Consider the following 14,388-nt stretch of genomic DNA (forward strand, 5'->3'; position numbering starts at 1 on the left):
GCATTCATGCGCACTGCACGGCCCCACCTTTACCATATCGACTGGCTTCTCTTCCATTCCCTCTACAAACGGGAAATGTTTCGAGCTTATCTTTCTAGTGGTCAATTCGTATGGCAGCAAGTTGACCTTGCGCTGGGGCGTGGTTCTTATCAGCGCCACGTGTGACACGAATTGGATAGAGATAGTGGCACAGGCCCCGGACAGCCTTGCGTTGGTGGTATAGTGGTGAGCATAGCTGCCTTCCAAGCAGTTGACCCGGGTTCGATTCCCGGCCAACGCACTCCTATCCCTTTTTGGCCTTGCAAAGCGGCCCTAAGCAAAAGACCCAAGTCATCCAGGTCCTTGAAGAAAGCTCCTAAGATATCCTGGCTTAGCGACAACTGTGGAGACTTTCTTCGGCATTCGAAAAGTCTCTGGCCTTATGCTTTAACTCGCTCAGGAGGTCCAGCATTATCCAGGGCCAAGGTTCAGCCATTTTGACTACTGATTCCCAAAGAGAATCAACTCTGTCACACACAACATTGCTAAGTATCTGGCAACAACGCTAACACCCTTAGCTGGCATCATATTGCACCATTTGCTATTCGGTGACGAAGGCATCGAATAGCAAATGACCCGCTTTGGACTGTGTCTTGCAAGGCAAGGAAAGGGGTGCATTTGGGCAAGGAGGCCTACAGGAAACCTACCCACACACACCGCTATCTGCTTTTTGGCTCACACCACCCACTGGAACCCAAGCTGGGGCTTCTTAGGACTCTGCAATATCGGGCTGACGCGGTAACAACAAAAAGAGTCTACAGACCCTCTCAGGTGTGCTTTGAAAGCTTGTGGCTAGCCAGACTGGGTCTTGGCTAAACATCCACAAGGTCACGAAAACAAACTGGGGAGAAGCAGAACATTTGGAGAAATATAGTCACCCCCGTAAGCCACTGGAGTGTCAGAAAAACTCCGGAGGATCTTTAAACAACAATTGCATCGCTGTGTACTTCAAGTCCAGCAATACACTGGGACGGAAGCTTGTACATCGGCACTATCTGCACTGCCCATTTTGAACATCGCTCTAGCTAGCCAAGCGATTTGACAACAATTGTCACCTTTAGCCACGCCGATCTAGGCACCAATAGCTATGCAGGCTTCCTGCCACCAACAATGGGATCATCTAACTTGAACAGGGCGGTTCTACAATTTTCACACCTCCCCCTGTTCTTGGACAATCAACATCGACACATTCACATGGTGATTGTCTTAAGGTGTGACTAGAAGTGCTGCAGTTATCTTCCTGAGCCAAAGAAGTGGCTCGATCAACTATGTAAACCTCTTCAACAAACGGCTAGTACATTTGCAAGGGTCTCCAGTGAACGCTTGTTTGTCTGCTCAGTTGCCGGTCACCTGAAGAGAGCCAAAGGACACGCTTTGTTTTAGCCTTCGGGCCCCACTGAGGTAATGGAGAAAACATGAGCGTCCCTGGGTGGGCTCGAACCACCAACCTTTCGGTTAACAGCCGAACGCGCTAACCGATTGCGCCACAGAGACTGCACGCCGAGGGCCGGCGCACCGGCCGAGGGAGACATGAATAATAAAAACAAAGTTCCTTAAAAGGCTTCCCAATTGCACATTTCTAGAGTGCCTTCTAGAGTGCCTTCTAGTTAAAGGGGAGAGAGGCAGGGTAAAAGAGGGCATCCTTCGAGCCGGAATCGAACCAGCGACCTAAGGATTACTACGTTGACGCTACAGTCCTCCGCTCTACCAGCTGAGCTATCGAAGGGGCCGCCGGTGGGTCGTAGCCCGTGACTCCTTGCATTCAAAGCCAGCGCTTTGCCCTTTGCGTTAGTCCTTCTGCCTTGAGGGATTGGTCTATGCCGCCTCTGCCTGAAAGGTCAAATGCCTTGGCAGCTGTGATGTGGGAAAGCTCGGCTTCACGTTTTGCACAGCGAGAAAACACAATCGAAGCACCTACCGCGTTTTGTTGGGAGCCCAAAAACCACAGCAGCAACGGTGATGTACCTCCCTGACAGCAAGTAAGCGCAGGAGTGTTTGGAAGCGCATTGCGTCTATCAAAACAAATTGGGCCGAAAGTTAGCAAAAAGTGTTTGGCGTCAGTTGGTAGCAAGAGGCCACACGGGAGGCAGCGTCTTAGCCCGGCTAGCTCAGTCGGTAGAGCATGAGACTCTTAATCTCAGGGTCGTGGGTTCGAGCCCCACGTTGGGCGTATGGCATCGCAACGTTTTGGCCCAGTCAGTGGCATTCATGCGCACTGCACGGCCCCACCTTTACCATATCGACTGGCTTCTCTTCCATTCCCTCTACAAACGGGGAAATGTTTCGAGCTTATCTTTCTAGTGGTCAATTCGTATGGCAGCAAGTTGACCTTGCGCTGGGGCGTGGTTCTTATCAGCGCCACGTGTGACACGAATTGGATAGAGATAGTGGCACAGGCCCCGGACAGCCTTGCGTTGGTGGTATAGTGGTGAGCATAGCTGCCTTCCAAGCAGTTGACCCGGGTTCGATTCCCGGCCAACGCACTCCTATCCCTTTTGGCCTTGCAAAGCGGCCCTAAGCAAAGACCCAAGTCATCCAGGTCCTTGAAGAAAGCTCCTAAGATATCCTGGCTTAGCGACAACTGTGGAGACTTTCTTCGGCATTCGAAAAGTCTCTGGCCTTATGCTTTAACTCGCTCAGGAGGTCCAGCATTATCCAGGGCCAAGGTTCAGCCATTTTGACTACTGATTCCCAAAGAGAATCAACTCTGTCACACACAACATTGCTAAGTATCTGGCAACAACGCTAACACCCTTAGCTGGCATCATATTGCACCATTTGCTATTCGGTGACGAAGGCATCGAATAGCAAATGACCCGCTTTGGACTGTGTCTTGCAAGGCAAGGAAAGGGGTGCATTTGGGCAAGGAGGCCTACAGGAAACCTACCCACACACACCGCTATCTGCTTTTTGGCTCACACCACCCACTGGAACCCAAGCTGGGGCTTCTTAGGACTCTGCAATATCGGGCTGACGCGGTAACAACAAAAAGAGTCTACAGACCCTCTCAGGTGTGCTTTGAAAGCTTGTGGCTAGCCAGACTGGGTCTTGGCTAAACATCCACAAGGTCACGAAAACAAACTGGGGAGAAGCAGAACATTTGGAGAAATATAGTCACCCCCGTAAGCCACTGGAGTGTCAGAAAAACTCCGGAGGATCTTTAACAACAATTGCATCGCTGTGTACTTCAAGTCCAGCAATACACTGGGACGGAAGCTTGTACATCGGCACTATCTGCACTGCCCATTTTGAACATCGCTCTAGCTAGCCAAGCGATTTGACAACAATTGTCACCTTTAGCCACGCCGATCTAGGCACCAATAGCTATGCAGGCTTCCTGCCACCAACAATGGGATCATCTAACTTGAACAGGGCGGTTCTACAATTTTCACACCTCCCCCTGTTCTTGGACAATCAACATCGACACATTCACATGGTGATTGTCTTAAGGTGTGACTAGAAGTGCTGCAGTTATCTTCCTGAGCCAAAGAAGTGGCTCGATCAACTATGTAAACCTCTTCAACAAACGGCTAGTACATTTGCAAGGGTCTCCAGTGAACGCTTGTTTGTCTGCTCAGTTGCCGGTCACCTGAAGAGAGCCAAAGGACACGCTTTGTTTTAGCCTTCGGGCCCCACTGAGGTAATGGAGAAAACATGAGCGTCCCTGGGTGGGCTCGAACCACCAACCTTTCGGTTAACAGCCGAACGCGCTAACCGATTGCGCCACAGAGACTGCACGCCGAGGGCCGGCGCACCGGCCGAGGGAGACATGAATAATAAAAACAAAGTTCCTTAAAAGGCTTCCCAATTGCACATTTCTAGAGTGCCTTCTAGAGTGCCTTCTAGTTAAAGGGGGAGAGAGGCAGGGTAAAGAGGGCATCCTTCGAGCCGGAATCGAACCAGCGACCTAAGGATTACTACGTTGACGCTACAGTCCTCCGCTCTACCAGCTGAGCTATCGAAGGGGCCGCCGGTGGGTCGTAGCCCGTGACTCCTTGCATTCAAAGCCAGCGCTTTGCCCTTTGCGTTAGTCCTTCTGCCTTGAGGGATTGGTCTATGCCGCCTCTGCCTGAAAGGTCAAATGCCTTGGCAGCTGTGATGTGGGAAAGCTCGGCTTCACGTTTTGCACAGCGAGAAAACACAATCGAAGCACCTACCGCGTTTTGTTGGGAGCCCAAAAACCACAGCAGCAACGGTGATGTACCTCCCTGACAGCAAGTAAGCGCAGGAGTGTTTGGAAGCGCATTGCGTCTATCAAAACAAATTGGGCCGAAAGTTAGCAAAAAGTGTTTGGCGTCAGTTGGTAGCAAGAGGCCACACGGGAGGCAGCGTCTTAGCCCGGCTAGCTCAGTCGGTAGAGCATGAGACTCTTAATCTCAGGGTCGTGGGTTCGAGCCCCACGTTGGGCGTATGGCATCGCAACGTTTTGGCCCAGTCAGTGGCATTCATGCGCACTGCACGGCCCCACCTTTACCATATCGACTGGCTTCTCTTCCATTCCCTCTACAAACGGGGAAATGTTTCGAGCTTATCTTTCTAGTGGTCAATTCGTATGGCAGCAAGTTGACCTTGCGCTGGGGGCGTGGTTCTTATCAGCGCCACGTGTGACACGAATTGGATAGAGATAGTGGCACAGGCCCCGGACAGCCTTGCGTTGGTGGTATAGTGGTGAGCATAGCTGCCTTCCAAGCAGTTGACCCGGGTTCGATTCCCGGCCAACGCACTCCTATCCCTTTTTGGCCTTGCAAAGCGGCCCTAAGCAAAGACCCAAGTCATCCAGGTCCTTGAAGAAAGCTCCTAAGATATCCTGGCTTAGCGACAACTGTGGAGACTTTCTTCGGCATTCGAAAAGTCTCTGGCCTTATGCTTTAACTCGCTCAGGAGGTCCAGCATTATCCAGGGCCAAGGTTCAGCCATTTTGACTACTGATTCCCAAAGAGAATCAACTCTGTCACACACAACATTGCTAAGTATCTGGCAACAACGCTAACACCCTTAGCTGGCATCATATTGCACCATTTGCTATTCGGTGACGAAGGCATCGAATAGCAAATGACCCGCTTTGGACTGTGTCTTGCAAGGCAAGGAAAGGGGTGCATTTGGGCAAGGAGGCCTACAGGAAACCTACCCACACACACCGCTATCTGCTTTTTGGCTCACACCACCCACTGGAACCCAAGCTGGGGCTTCTTAGGACTCTGCAATATCGGGCTGACGCGGTAACAACAAAAAGAGTCTACAGACCCTCTCAGGTGTGCTTTGAAAGCTTGTGGCTAGCCAGACTGGGTCTTGGCTAAACATCCACAAGGTCACGAAAACAAACTGGGGAGAAGCAGAACATTTGGAGAAATATAGTCACCCCGTAAGCCACTGGAGTGTCAGAAAAACTCCGGAGGATCTTTAACAACAATTGCATCGCTGTGTACTTCAAGTCCAGCAATACACTGGGACGGAAGCTTGTACATCGGCACTATCTGCACTGCCCATTTTGAACATCGCTCTAGCTAGCCAAGCGATTTGACAACAATTGTCACCTTTAGCCACGCCGATCTAGGCACCAATAGCTATGCAGGCTTCCTGCCACCAACAATGGGATCATCTAACTTGAACAGGGCGGTTCTACAATTTTCACACCTCCCCCTGTTCTTGGACAATCAACATCGACACATTCACATGGTGATTGTCTTAAGGTGTGACTAGAAGTGCTGCAGTTATCTTCCTGAGCCAAAGAAGTGGCTCGATCAACTATGTAAACCTCTTCAACAAACGGCTAGTACATTTGCAAGGGTCTCCAGTGAACGCTTGTTTGTCTGCTCAGTTGCCGGTCACCTGAAGAGAGCCAAAGGACACGCTTTGTTTTAGCCTTCGGGCCCCACTGAGGTAATGGAGAAAACATGAGCGTCCCTGGGTGGGCTCGAACCACCAACCTTTCGGTTAACAGCCGAACGCGCTAACCGATTGCGCCACAGAGACTGCACGCCGAGGGCCGGCGCACCGGCCGAGGGAGACATGAATAATAAAAACAAAGTTCCTTAAAAGGCTTCCCAATTGCACATTTCTAGAGTGCCTTCTAGAGTGCCTTCTAGTTAAAGGGGGAGAGAGGCAGGGTAAAAGAGGGCATCCTTCGAGCCGGAATCGAACCAGCGACCTAAGGATTACTACGTTGACGCTACAGTCCTCCGCTCTACCAGCTGAGCTATCGAAGGGGCCGCCGGTGGGTCGTAGCCCGTGACTCCTTGCATTCAAAGCCAGCGCTTTGCCCTTTGCGTTAGTCCTTCTGCCTTGAGGGATTGGTCTATGCCGCCTCTGCCTGAAAGGTCAAATGCCTTGGCAGCTGTGATGTGGGAAAGCTCGGCTTCACGTTTTGCACAGCGAGAAAACACAATCGAAGCACCTACCGCGTTTTGTTGGGAGCCCAAAAACCACAGCAGCAACGGTGATGTACCTCCCTGACAGCAAGTAAGCGCAGGAGTGTTTGGAAGCGCATTGCGTCTATCAAAACAAATTGGGCCGAAAGTTAGCAAAAAGTGTTTGGCGTCAGTTGGTAGCAAGAGGCCACACGGGAGGCAGCGTCTTAGCCCGGCTAGCTCAGTCGGTAGAGCATGAGACTCTTAATCTCAGGGTCGTGGGTTCGAGCCCCACGTTGGGCGTATGGCATCGCAACGTTTTGGCCCAGTCAGTGGCATTCATGCGCACTGCACGGCCCCACCTTTACCATATCGACTGGCTTCTCTTCCATTCCCTCTACAAACGGGGAAATGTTTCGAGCTTATCTTTCTAGTGGTCAATTCGTATGGCAGCAAGTTGACCTTGCGCTGGGGCGTGGTTCTTATCAGCGCCACGTGTGACACGAATTGGATAGAGATAGTGGCACAGGCCCCGGACAGCCTTGCGTTGGTGGTATAGTGGTGAGCATAGCTGCCTTCCAAGCAGTTGACCCGGGTTCGATTCCCGGCCAACGCACTCCTATCCCTTTTTGGCCTTGCAAAGCGGCCCTAAGCAAAGACCCAAGTCATCCAGGTCCTTGAAGAAAGCTCCTAAGATATCCTGGCTTAGCGACAACTGTGGAGACTTTCTTCGGCATTCGAAAAGTCTCTGGCCTTATGCTTTAACTCGCTCAGGAGGTCCAGCATTATCCAGGGCCAAGGTTCAGCCATTTTGACTACTGATTCCCAAAGAGAATCAACTCTGTCACACACAACATTGCTAAGTATCTGGCAACAACGCTAACACCCTTAGCTGGCATCATATTGCACCATTTGCTATTCGGTGACGAAGGCATCGAATAGCAAATGACCCGCTTTGGACTGTGTCTTGCAAGGCAAGGAAAGGGGTGCATTTGGGCAAGGAGGCCTACAGGAAACCTACCCACACACACCGCTATCTGCTTTTTGGCTCACACCACCCACTGGAACCCAAGCTGGGGCTTCTTAGGACTCTGCAATATCGGGCTGACGCGGTAACAACAAAAAGAGTCTACAGACCCTCTCAGGTGTGCTTTGAAAGCTTGTGGCTAGCCAGACTGGGTCTTGGCTAAACATCCACAAGGTCACGAAAACAAACTGGGGAGAAGCAGAACATTTGGAGAAATATAGTCACCCCCGTAAGCCACTGGAGTGTCAGAAAAACTCCGGAGGATCTTTAACAACAATTGCATCGCTGTGTACTTCAAGTCCAGCAATACACTGGGACGGAAGCTTGTACATCGGCACTATCTGCACTGCCCATTTTGAACATCGCTCTAGCTAGCCAAGCGATTTGACAACAATTGTCACCTTTAGCCACGCCGATCTAGGCACCAATAGCTATGCAGGCTTCCTGCCACCAACAATGGGATCATCTAACTTGAACAGGGCGGTTCTACAATTTTCACACCTCCCCCTGTTCTTGGACAATCAACATCGACACATTCACATGGTGATTGTCTTAAGGTGTGACTAGAAGTGCTGCAGTTATCTTCCTGAGCCAAAGAAGTGGCTCGATCAACTATGTAAACCTCTTCAACAAACGGCTAGTACATTTGCAAGGGTCTCCAGTGAACGCTTGTTTGTCTGCTCAGTTGCCGGTCACCTGAAGAGAGCCAAAGGACACGCTTTGTTTTAGCCTTCGGGCCCCACTGAGGTAATGGAGAAAACATGAGCGTCCCTGGGTGGGCTCGAACCACCAACCTTTCGGTTAACAGCCGAACGCGCTAACCGATTGCGCCACAGAGACTGCACGCCGAGGGCCGGCGCACCGGCCGAGGGAGACATGAATAATAAAAACAAAGTTCCTTAAAAGGCTTCCCAATTGCACATTTCTAGAGTGCCTTCTAGAGTGCCTTCTAGTTAAAGGGGGAGAGAGGCAGGGTAAAAGAGGGCATCCTTCGAGCCGGAATCGAACCAGCGACCTAAGGATTACTACGTTGACGCTACAGTCCTCCGCTCTACCAGCTGAGCTATCGAAGGGGCCGCCGGTGGGTCGTAGCCCGTGACTCCTTGCATTCAAAGCCAGCGCTTTGCCCTTTGCGTTAGTCCTTCTGCCTTGAGGGATTGGTCTATGCCGCCTCTGCCTGAAAGGTCAAATGCCTTGGCAGCTGTGATGTGGGAAAGCTCGGCTTCACGTTTTGCACAGCGAGAAAACACAATCGAAGCACCTACCGCGTTTTGTTGGGAGCCCAAAAACCACAGCAGCAACGGTGATGTACCTCCCTGACAGCAAGTAAGCGCAGGAGTGTTTGGAAGCGCATTGCGTCTATCAAAACAAATTGGGCCGAAAGTTAGCAAAAAGTGTTTGGCGTCAGTTGGTAGCAAGAGGCCACACGGGAGGCAGCGTCTTAGCCCGGCTAGCTCAGTCGGTAGAGCATGAGACTCTTAATCTCAGGGTCGTGGGTTCGAGCCCCACGTTGGGCGTATGGCATCGCAACGTTTTGGCCCAGTCAGTGGCATTCATGCGCACTGCACGGCCCCACCTTTACCATATCGACTGGCTTCTCTTCCATTCCCTCTACAAACGGGGAAATGTTTCGAGCTTATCTTTCTAGTGGTCAATTCGTATGGCAGCAAGTTGACCTTGCGCTGGGGCGTGGTTCTTATCAGCGCCACGTGTGACACGAATTGGATAGAGATAGTGGCACAGGCCCCGGACAGCCTTGCGTTGGTGGTATAGTGGTGAGCATAGCTGCCTTCCAAGCAGTTGACCCGGGTTCGATTCCCGGCCAACGCACTCCTATCCCTTTTTGGCCTTGCAAAGCGGCCCTAAGCAAAGACCCAAGTCATCCAGGTCCTTGAAGAAAGCTCCTAAGATATCCTGGCTTAGCGACAACTGTGGAGACTTTCTTCGGCATTCGAAAAGTCTCTGGCCTTATGCTTTAACTCGCTCAGGAGGTCCAGCATTATCCAGGGCCAAGGTTCAGCCATTTTGACTACTGATTCCCAAAGAGAATCAACTCTGTCACACACAACATTGCTAAGTATCTGGCAACAACGCTAACACCCTTAGCTGGCATCATATTGCACCATTTGCTATTCGGTGACGAAGGCATCGAATAGCAAATGACCCGCTTTGGACTGTGTCTTGCAAGGCAAGGAAAGGGGTGCATTTGGGCAAGGAGGCCTACAGGAAACCTACCCACACACACCGCTATCTGCTTTTTGGCTCACACCACCCACTGGAACCCAAGCTGGGGCTTCTTAGGACTCTGCAATATCGGGCTGACGCGGTAACAACAAAAAGAGTCTACAGACCCTCTCAGGTGTGCTTTGAAAGCTTGTGGCTAGCCAGACTGGGTCTTGGCTAAACATCCACAAGGTCACGAAAACAAACTGGGGAGAAGCAGAACATTTGGAGAAATATAGTCACCCCCGTAAGCCACTGGAGTGTCAGAAAAACTCCGGAGGATCTTTAACAACAATTGCATCGCTGTGTACTTCAAGTCCAGCAATACACTGGGACGGAAGCTTGTACATCGGCACTATCTGCACTGCCCATTTTGAACATCGCTCTAGCTAGCCAAGCGATTTGACAACAATTGTCACCTTTAGCCACGCCGATCTAGGCACCAATAGCTATGCAGGCTTCCTGCCACCAACAATGGGATCATCTAACTTGAACAGGGCGGTTCTACAATTTTCACACCTCCCCCTGTTCTTGGACAATCAACATCGACACATTCACATGGTGATTGTCTTAAGGTGTGACTAGAAGTGCTGCAGTTATCTTCCTGAGCCAAAGAAGTGGCTCGATCAACTATGTAAACCTCTTCAACAAACGGCTAGTACATTTGCAAGGGTCTCCAGTGAACGCTTGTTTGTCTGCTCAGTTGCCGGTCACCTGAAGAGAGCCAAAGGACACGCTTTGTTTTAGCCTTCGGGCCCCACTGAGGTAATGGAGAAAACATGAGCGTCCCTGGGTGGGCTCGAACCACCAACCTTTCGGTTAACAGCCGAACGCGCTAACCGATTGCGCCACAGAGACTGCACGCCGAGGGCCGGCGCACCGGCCGAGGGAGACATGAATAATAAAAACAAAGTTCCTTAAAAGGCTTCCCAATTGCACATTTCTAGAGTGCCTTCTAGAGTGCCTTCTAGTTAAAGGGGGAGAGAGGCAGGGTAAAAGAGGGCATCCTTCGAGCCGGAATCGAACCAGCGACCTAAGGATTACTACGTTGACGCTACAGTCCTCCGCTCTACCAGCTGAGCTATCGAAGGGGCCGCCGGTGGGTCGTAGCCCGTGACTCCTTGCATTCAAAGCCAGCGCTTTGCCCTTTGCGTTAGTCCTTCTGCCTTGAGGGATTGGTCTATGCCGCCTCTGCCTGAAAGGTCAAATGCCTTGGCAGCTGTGATGTGGGAAAGCTCGGCTTCACGTTTTGCACAGCGAGAAAACACAATCGAAGCACCTACCGCGTTTTGTTGGGAGCCCAAAAACCACAGCAGCAACGGTGATGTACCTCCCTGACAGCAAGTAAGCGCAGGAGTGTTTGGAAGCGCATTGCGTCTATCAAAACAAATTGGGCCGAAAGTTAGCAAAAAGTGTTTGGCGTCAGTTGGTAGCAAGAGGCCACACGGGAGGCAGCGTCTTAGCCCGGCTAGCTCAGTCGGTAGAGCATGAGACTCTTAATCTCAGGGTCGTGGGTTCGAGCCCCACGTTGGGCGTATGGCATCGCAACGTTTTGGCCCAGTCAGTGGCATTCATGCGCACTGCACGGCCCCACCTTTACCATATCGACTGGCTTCTCTTCCATTCCCTCTACAAACGGGGAAATGTTTCGAGCTTATCTTTCTAGTGGTCAATTCGTATGGCAGCAAGTTGACCTTGCGCTGGGGCGTGGTTCTTATCAGCGCCACGTGTGACACGAATTGGATAGAGATAGTGGCACAGGCCCCGGACAGCCTTGCGTTGGTGGTATAGTGGTGAGCATAGCTGCCTTCCAAGCAGTTGACCCGGGTTCGATTCCCGGCCAACGCACTCCTATCCCTTTTTGGCCTTGCAAAGCGGCCCTAAGCAAAGACCCAAGTCATCCAGGTCCTTGAAGAAAGCTCCTAAGATATCCTGGCTTAGCGACAACTGTGGAGACTTTCTTCGGCATTCGAAAAGTCTCTGGCCTTATGCTTTAACTCGCTCAGGAGGTCCAGCATTATCCAGGGCCAAGGTTCAGCCATTTTGACTACTGATTCCCAAAGAGAATCAACTCTGTCACACACAACATTGCTAAGTATCTGGCAACAACGCTAACACCCTTAGCTGGCATCATATTGCACCATTTGCTATTCGGTGACGAAGGCATCGAATAGCAAATGACCCGCTTTGGACTGTGTCTTGCAAGGCAAGGAAAGGGGTGCATTTGGGCAAGGAGGCCTACAGGAAACCTACCCACACACACCGCTATCTGCTTTTTGGCTCACACCACCCACTGGAACCCAAGCTGGGGCTTCTTAGGACTCTGCAATATCGGGCTGACGCGGTAACAACAAAAAGAGTCTACAGACCCTCTCAGGTGTGCTTTGAAAGCTTGTGGCTAGCCAGACTGGGTCTTGGCTAAACATCCACAAGGTCACGAAAACAAACTGGGGAGAAGCAGAACATTTGGAGAAATATAGTCACCCCCGTAAGCCACTGGAGTGTCAGAAAAACTCCGGAGGATCTTTAACAACAATTGCATCGCTGTGTACTTCAAGTCCAGCAATACACTGGGACGGAAGCTTGTACATCGGCACTATCTGCACTGCCCATTTTGAACATCGCTCTAGCTAGCCAAGCGATTTGACAACAATTGTCACCTTTAGCCACGCCGATCTAGGCACCAATAGCTATGCAGGCTTCCTGCCACCAACAATGGGATCATCTAACTTGAACAGGGCGGTTCTACAATTTTCACACCTCCCCCTGTTCTTGGACAATCAACATCGACACATTCACATGGTGATTGTCTTAAGGTGTGACTAGAAGTGCTGCAGTTATCTTCCTGAGCCAAAGAAGTGGCTCGATCAACTATGTAAACCTCTTCAACAAACGGCTAGTACATTTGCAAGGGTCTCCAGTGAACGCTTGTTTGTCTGCTCAGTTGCCGGTCACCTGAAGAGAGCCAAAGGACACGCTTTGTTTTAGCCTTCGGGCCCCACTGAGGTAATGGAGAAAACATGAGCGTCCCTGGGTGGGCTCGAACCACCAACCTTTCGGTTAACAGCCGAACGCGCTAACCGATTGCGCCACAGAGACTGCACGCCGAGGGCCGGCGCACCGGCCGAGGGAGACATGAATAATAAAAACAAAGTTCCTTAAAAGGCTTCCCAATTGCACATTTCTAGAGTGCCTTCTAGAGTGCCTTCTAGTTAAAGGGGGAGAGAGGCAGGGTAAAAGAGGGCATCCTTCGAGCCGGAATCGAACCAGCGACCTAAGGATTACTACGTTGACGCTACAGTCCTCCGCTCTACCAGCTGAGCTATCGAAGGGGCCGCCGGTGGGTCGTAGCCCGTGACTCCTTGCATTCAAAGCCAGCGCTTTGCCCTTTGCGTTAGTCCTTCTGCCTTGAGGGATTGGTCTATGCCGCCTCTGCCTGAAAGGTCAAATGCCTTGGCAGCTGTGATGTGGGAAAGCTCGGCTTCACGTTTTGCACAGCGAGAAAACACAATCGAAGCACCTACCGCGTTTTGTTGGGAGCCCAAAAACCACAGCAGCAACGGTGATGTACCTCCCTGACAGCAAGTAAGCGCAGGAGTGTTTGGAAGCGCATTGCGTCTATCAAAACAAATTGGGCCGAAAGTTAGCAAAAAGTGTTTGGCGTCAGTTGGTAGCAAGAGGCCACACGGGAGGCAGCGTCTTAGCCCGGCTAGCTCAGTCGGTAGAGCATGAGACTCTTAATCTCAGGGTCGTGGGTTCGAGCCCCACGTTGGGCGTATGGCATCGCAACGTTTTGGCCCAGTCAGTGGCATTCATGCGCACTGCACGGCCCCACCTTTACCATATCGACTGGCTTCTCTTCCATTCCCTCTACAAACGGGGAAATGTTTCCAGCTTATCTTTCTAGTGGTCAATTCGTATGGCAGCAAGTTGACCTTGCGCTGGGGCGTGGTTCTTATCAGCGCCACGTGTGACACGAATTGGATAGAGATAGTGGCACAGGCCCCGGACAGCCTTGCGTTGGTGGTATAGTGGTGAGCATAGCTGCCTTCCAAGCAGTTGACCCGGGTTTGATTCCCGGCCAACGCACTCCTATCCCTTTTTGGCCTTGCAAAGCGGCCCTAAGCAAAGACCCAAGTCATCCAGGTCCTTGAAGAAAGCTCCTAAGATATCCTGGCTTAGCGACAACTGTGGAGACTTTCTTCGGCATTCGAAAAGTCTCTGGCCTTATGCTTTAACTCGCTCAGGAGGTCCAGCATTATCCAGGGCCAAGGTTCAGCCATTTTGACTACTGATTCCCAAAGAGAATCAACTCTGTCACACACAACATTGCTAAGTATCTGGCAACAACGCTAACACCCTTAGCTGGCATCATATTGCACCATTTGCTATTCGGTGACGAAGGCATCGAATAGCAAATGACCCGCTTTGGACTGTGTCTTGCAAGGCAAGGAAAGGGGTGCATTTGGGCAAGGAGGCCTACAGGAAACCTACCCACACACACCGCTATCTGCTTTTTGGCTCACACCACCCACTGGAACCCAAGCTGGGGCTTCTTAGGACTCTGCAATATCGGGCTGACGCGGTAACAACAAAAAGAGTCTACAGACCCTCTCAGGTGTGCTTTGAAAGCTTGTGGCTAGCCAGACTGGGTCTTGGCTAAACATCCACAAGGTCACGAAAACAAACTGGGGAGAAGCAGAACATTTGGAGAAATATAGTCACCCCCGTAAGCCACTGGAGTGTCAGAAA

At 51.3% G+C, this 14,388-nt stretch overlaps 24 non-coding genes across 24 annotated transcripts; 12 read left to right on the forward strand and 12 right to left on the reverse strand.

Annotated features, from left to right (window-relative positions):
- Window positions 1–208: 208 nt before the first annotated feature.
- On the forward strand, window positions 209–280 carry TRNAG-UCC (transfer RNA glycine (anticodon UCC)). The gene has a single exon. It is a non-coding gene; the product is annotated as a tRNA-Gly (tRNA).
- Window positions 281–1,459: 1,179 nt separating this feature from the next.
- TRNAN-GUU (transfer RNA asparagine (anticodon GUU)) lies at window positions 1,460–1,533 on the reverse strand. Its single transcript has one exon. It is a non-coding gene; the product is annotated as a tRNA-Asn (tRNA).
- Window positions 1,534–1,679: 146 nt separating this feature from the next.
- Window positions 1,680–1,765, reverse strand: TRNAY-GUA (transfer RNA tyrosine (anticodon GUA)). The gene is given in 2 exon segments: window positions 1,680–1,715; window positions 1,729–1,765. It is a non-coding gene; the product is annotated as a tRNA-Tyr (tRNA).
- Window positions 1,766–2,136: 371 nt separating this feature from the next.
- Window positions 2,137–2,209, forward strand: TRNAK-CUU (transfer RNA lysine (anticodon CUU)). The gene has a single exon. It is a non-coding gene; the product is annotated as a tRNA-Lys (tRNA).
- A 241-nt stretch (window positions 2,210–2,450) lies between these two features.
- Window positions 2,451–2,522, forward strand: TRNAG-UCC (transfer RNA glycine (anticodon UCC)). The gene has a single exon. It is a non-coding gene; the product is annotated as a tRNA-Gly (tRNA).
- A 1,176-nt stretch (window positions 2,523–3,698) lies between these two features.
- On the reverse strand, window positions 3,699–3,772 carry TRNAN-GUU (transfer RNA asparagine (anticodon GUU)). Its single transcript has one exon. It is a non-coding gene; the product is annotated as a tRNA-Asn (tRNA).
- A 146-nt stretch (window positions 3,773–3,918) lies between these two features.
- TRNAY-GUA (transfer RNA tyrosine (anticodon GUA)) lies at window positions 3,919–4,004 on the reverse strand. Its single transcript is given in 2 exon segments — window positions 3,919–3,954; window positions 3,968–4,004. It is a non-coding gene; the product is annotated as a tRNA-Tyr (tRNA).
- Window positions 4,005–4,375: 371 nt separating this feature from the next.
- On the forward strand, window positions 4,376–4,448 carry TRNAK-CUU (transfer RNA lysine (anticodon CUU)). Its single transcript has one exon. It is a non-coding gene; the product is annotated as a tRNA-Lys (tRNA).
- Window positions 4,449–4,690: 242 nt separating this feature from the next.
- TRNAG-UCC (transfer RNA glycine (anticodon UCC)) lies at window positions 4,691–4,762 on the forward strand. The gene has a single exon. It is a non-coding gene; the product is annotated as a tRNA-Gly (tRNA).
- Window positions 4,763–5,938: 1,176 nt separating this feature from the next.
- On the reverse strand, window positions 5,939–6,012 carry TRNAN-GUU (transfer RNA asparagine (anticodon GUU)). The gene has a single exon. It is a non-coding gene; the product is annotated as a tRNA-Asn (tRNA).
- Window positions 6,013–6,159: 147 nt separating this feature from the next.
- Window positions 6,160–6,245, reverse strand: TRNAY-GUA (transfer RNA tyrosine (anticodon GUA)). The gene is given in 2 exon segments: window positions 6,160–6,195; window positions 6,209–6,245. It is a non-coding gene; the product is annotated as a tRNA-Tyr (tRNA).
- Window positions 6,246–6,616: 371 nt separating this feature from the next.
- On the forward strand, window positions 6,617–6,689 carry TRNAK-CUU (transfer RNA lysine (anticodon CUU)). The gene has a single exon. It is a non-coding gene; the product is annotated as a tRNA-Lys (tRNA).
- A 241-nt stretch (window positions 6,690–6,930) lies between these two features.
- TRNAG-UCC (transfer RNA glycine (anticodon UCC)) lies at window positions 6,931–7,002 on the forward strand. Its single transcript has one exon. It is a non-coding gene; the product is annotated as a tRNA-Gly (tRNA).
- A 1,177-nt stretch (window positions 7,003–8,179) lies between these two features.
- Window positions 8,180–8,253, reverse strand: TRNAN-GUU (transfer RNA asparagine (anticodon GUU)). Its single transcript has one exon. It is a non-coding gene; the product is annotated as a tRNA-Asn (tRNA).
- Window positions 8,254–8,400: 147 nt separating this feature from the next.
- TRNAY-GUA (transfer RNA tyrosine (anticodon GUA)) lies at window positions 8,401–8,486 on the reverse strand. The gene is given in 2 exon segments: window positions 8,401–8,436; window positions 8,450–8,486. It is a non-coding gene; the product is annotated as a tRNA-Tyr (tRNA).
- Window positions 8,487–8,857: 371 nt separating this feature from the next.
- Window positions 8,858–8,930, forward strand: TRNAK-CUU (transfer RNA lysine (anticodon CUU)). Its single transcript has one exon. It is a non-coding gene; the product is annotated as a tRNA-Lys (tRNA).
- A 241-nt stretch (window positions 8,931–9,171) lies between these two features.
- On the forward strand, window positions 9,172–9,243 carry TRNAG-UCC (transfer RNA glycine (anticodon UCC)). Its single transcript has one exon. It is a non-coding gene; the product is annotated as a tRNA-Gly (tRNA).
- Window positions 9,244–10,420: 1,177 nt separating this feature from the next.
- Window positions 10,421–10,494, reverse strand: TRNAN-GUU (transfer RNA asparagine (anticodon GUU)). Its single transcript has one exon. It is a non-coding gene; the product is annotated as a tRNA-Asn (tRNA).
- A 147-nt stretch (window positions 10,495–10,641) lies between these two features.
- TRNAY-GUA (transfer RNA tyrosine (anticodon GUA)) lies at window positions 10,642–10,727 on the reverse strand. The gene is given in 2 exon segments: window positions 10,642–10,677; window positions 10,691–10,727. It is a non-coding gene; the product is annotated as a tRNA-Tyr (tRNA).
- A 371-nt stretch (window positions 10,728–11,098) lies between these two features.
- TRNAK-CUU (transfer RNA lysine (anticodon CUU)) lies at window positions 11,099–11,171 on the forward strand. Its single transcript has one exon. It is a non-coding gene; the product is annotated as a tRNA-Lys (tRNA).
- A 241-nt stretch (window positions 11,172–11,412) lies between these two features.
- On the forward strand, window positions 11,413–11,484 carry TRNAG-UCC (transfer RNA glycine (anticodon UCC)). The gene has a single exon. It is a non-coding gene; the product is annotated as a tRNA-Gly (tRNA).
- Window positions 11,485–12,661: 1,177 nt separating this feature from the next.
- Window positions 12,662–12,735, reverse strand: TRNAN-GUU (transfer RNA asparagine (anticodon GUU)). Its single transcript has one exon. It is a non-coding gene; the product is annotated as a tRNA-Asn (tRNA).
- Window positions 12,736–12,882: 147 nt separating this feature from the next.
- On the reverse strand, window positions 12,883–12,968 carry TRNAY-GUA (transfer RNA tyrosine (anticodon GUA)). Its single transcript is given in 2 exon segments — window positions 12,883–12,918; window positions 12,932–12,968. It is a non-coding gene; the product is annotated as a tRNA-Tyr (tRNA).
- Window positions 12,969–13,339: 371 nt separating this feature from the next.
- TRNAK-CUU (transfer RNA lysine (anticodon CUU)) lies at window positions 13,340–13,412 on the forward strand. Its single transcript has one exon. It is a non-coding gene; the product is annotated as a tRNA-Lys (tRNA).
- The last annotated feature ends 976 nt before the right edge of the window (window positions 13,413–14,388 follow it).

Source organism: Aquarana catesbeiana, unplaced genomic scaffold (assembly GCF_042186555.1).
Source record: "Aquarana catesbeiana isolate 2022-GZ unplaced genomic scaffold, ASM4218655v1 unanchor46, whole genome shotgun sequence".
Classification (NCBI taxonomy): domain Eukaryota; kingdom Metazoa; phylum Chordata; class Amphibia; order Anura; family Ranidae; genus Aquarana; species Aquarana catesbeiana.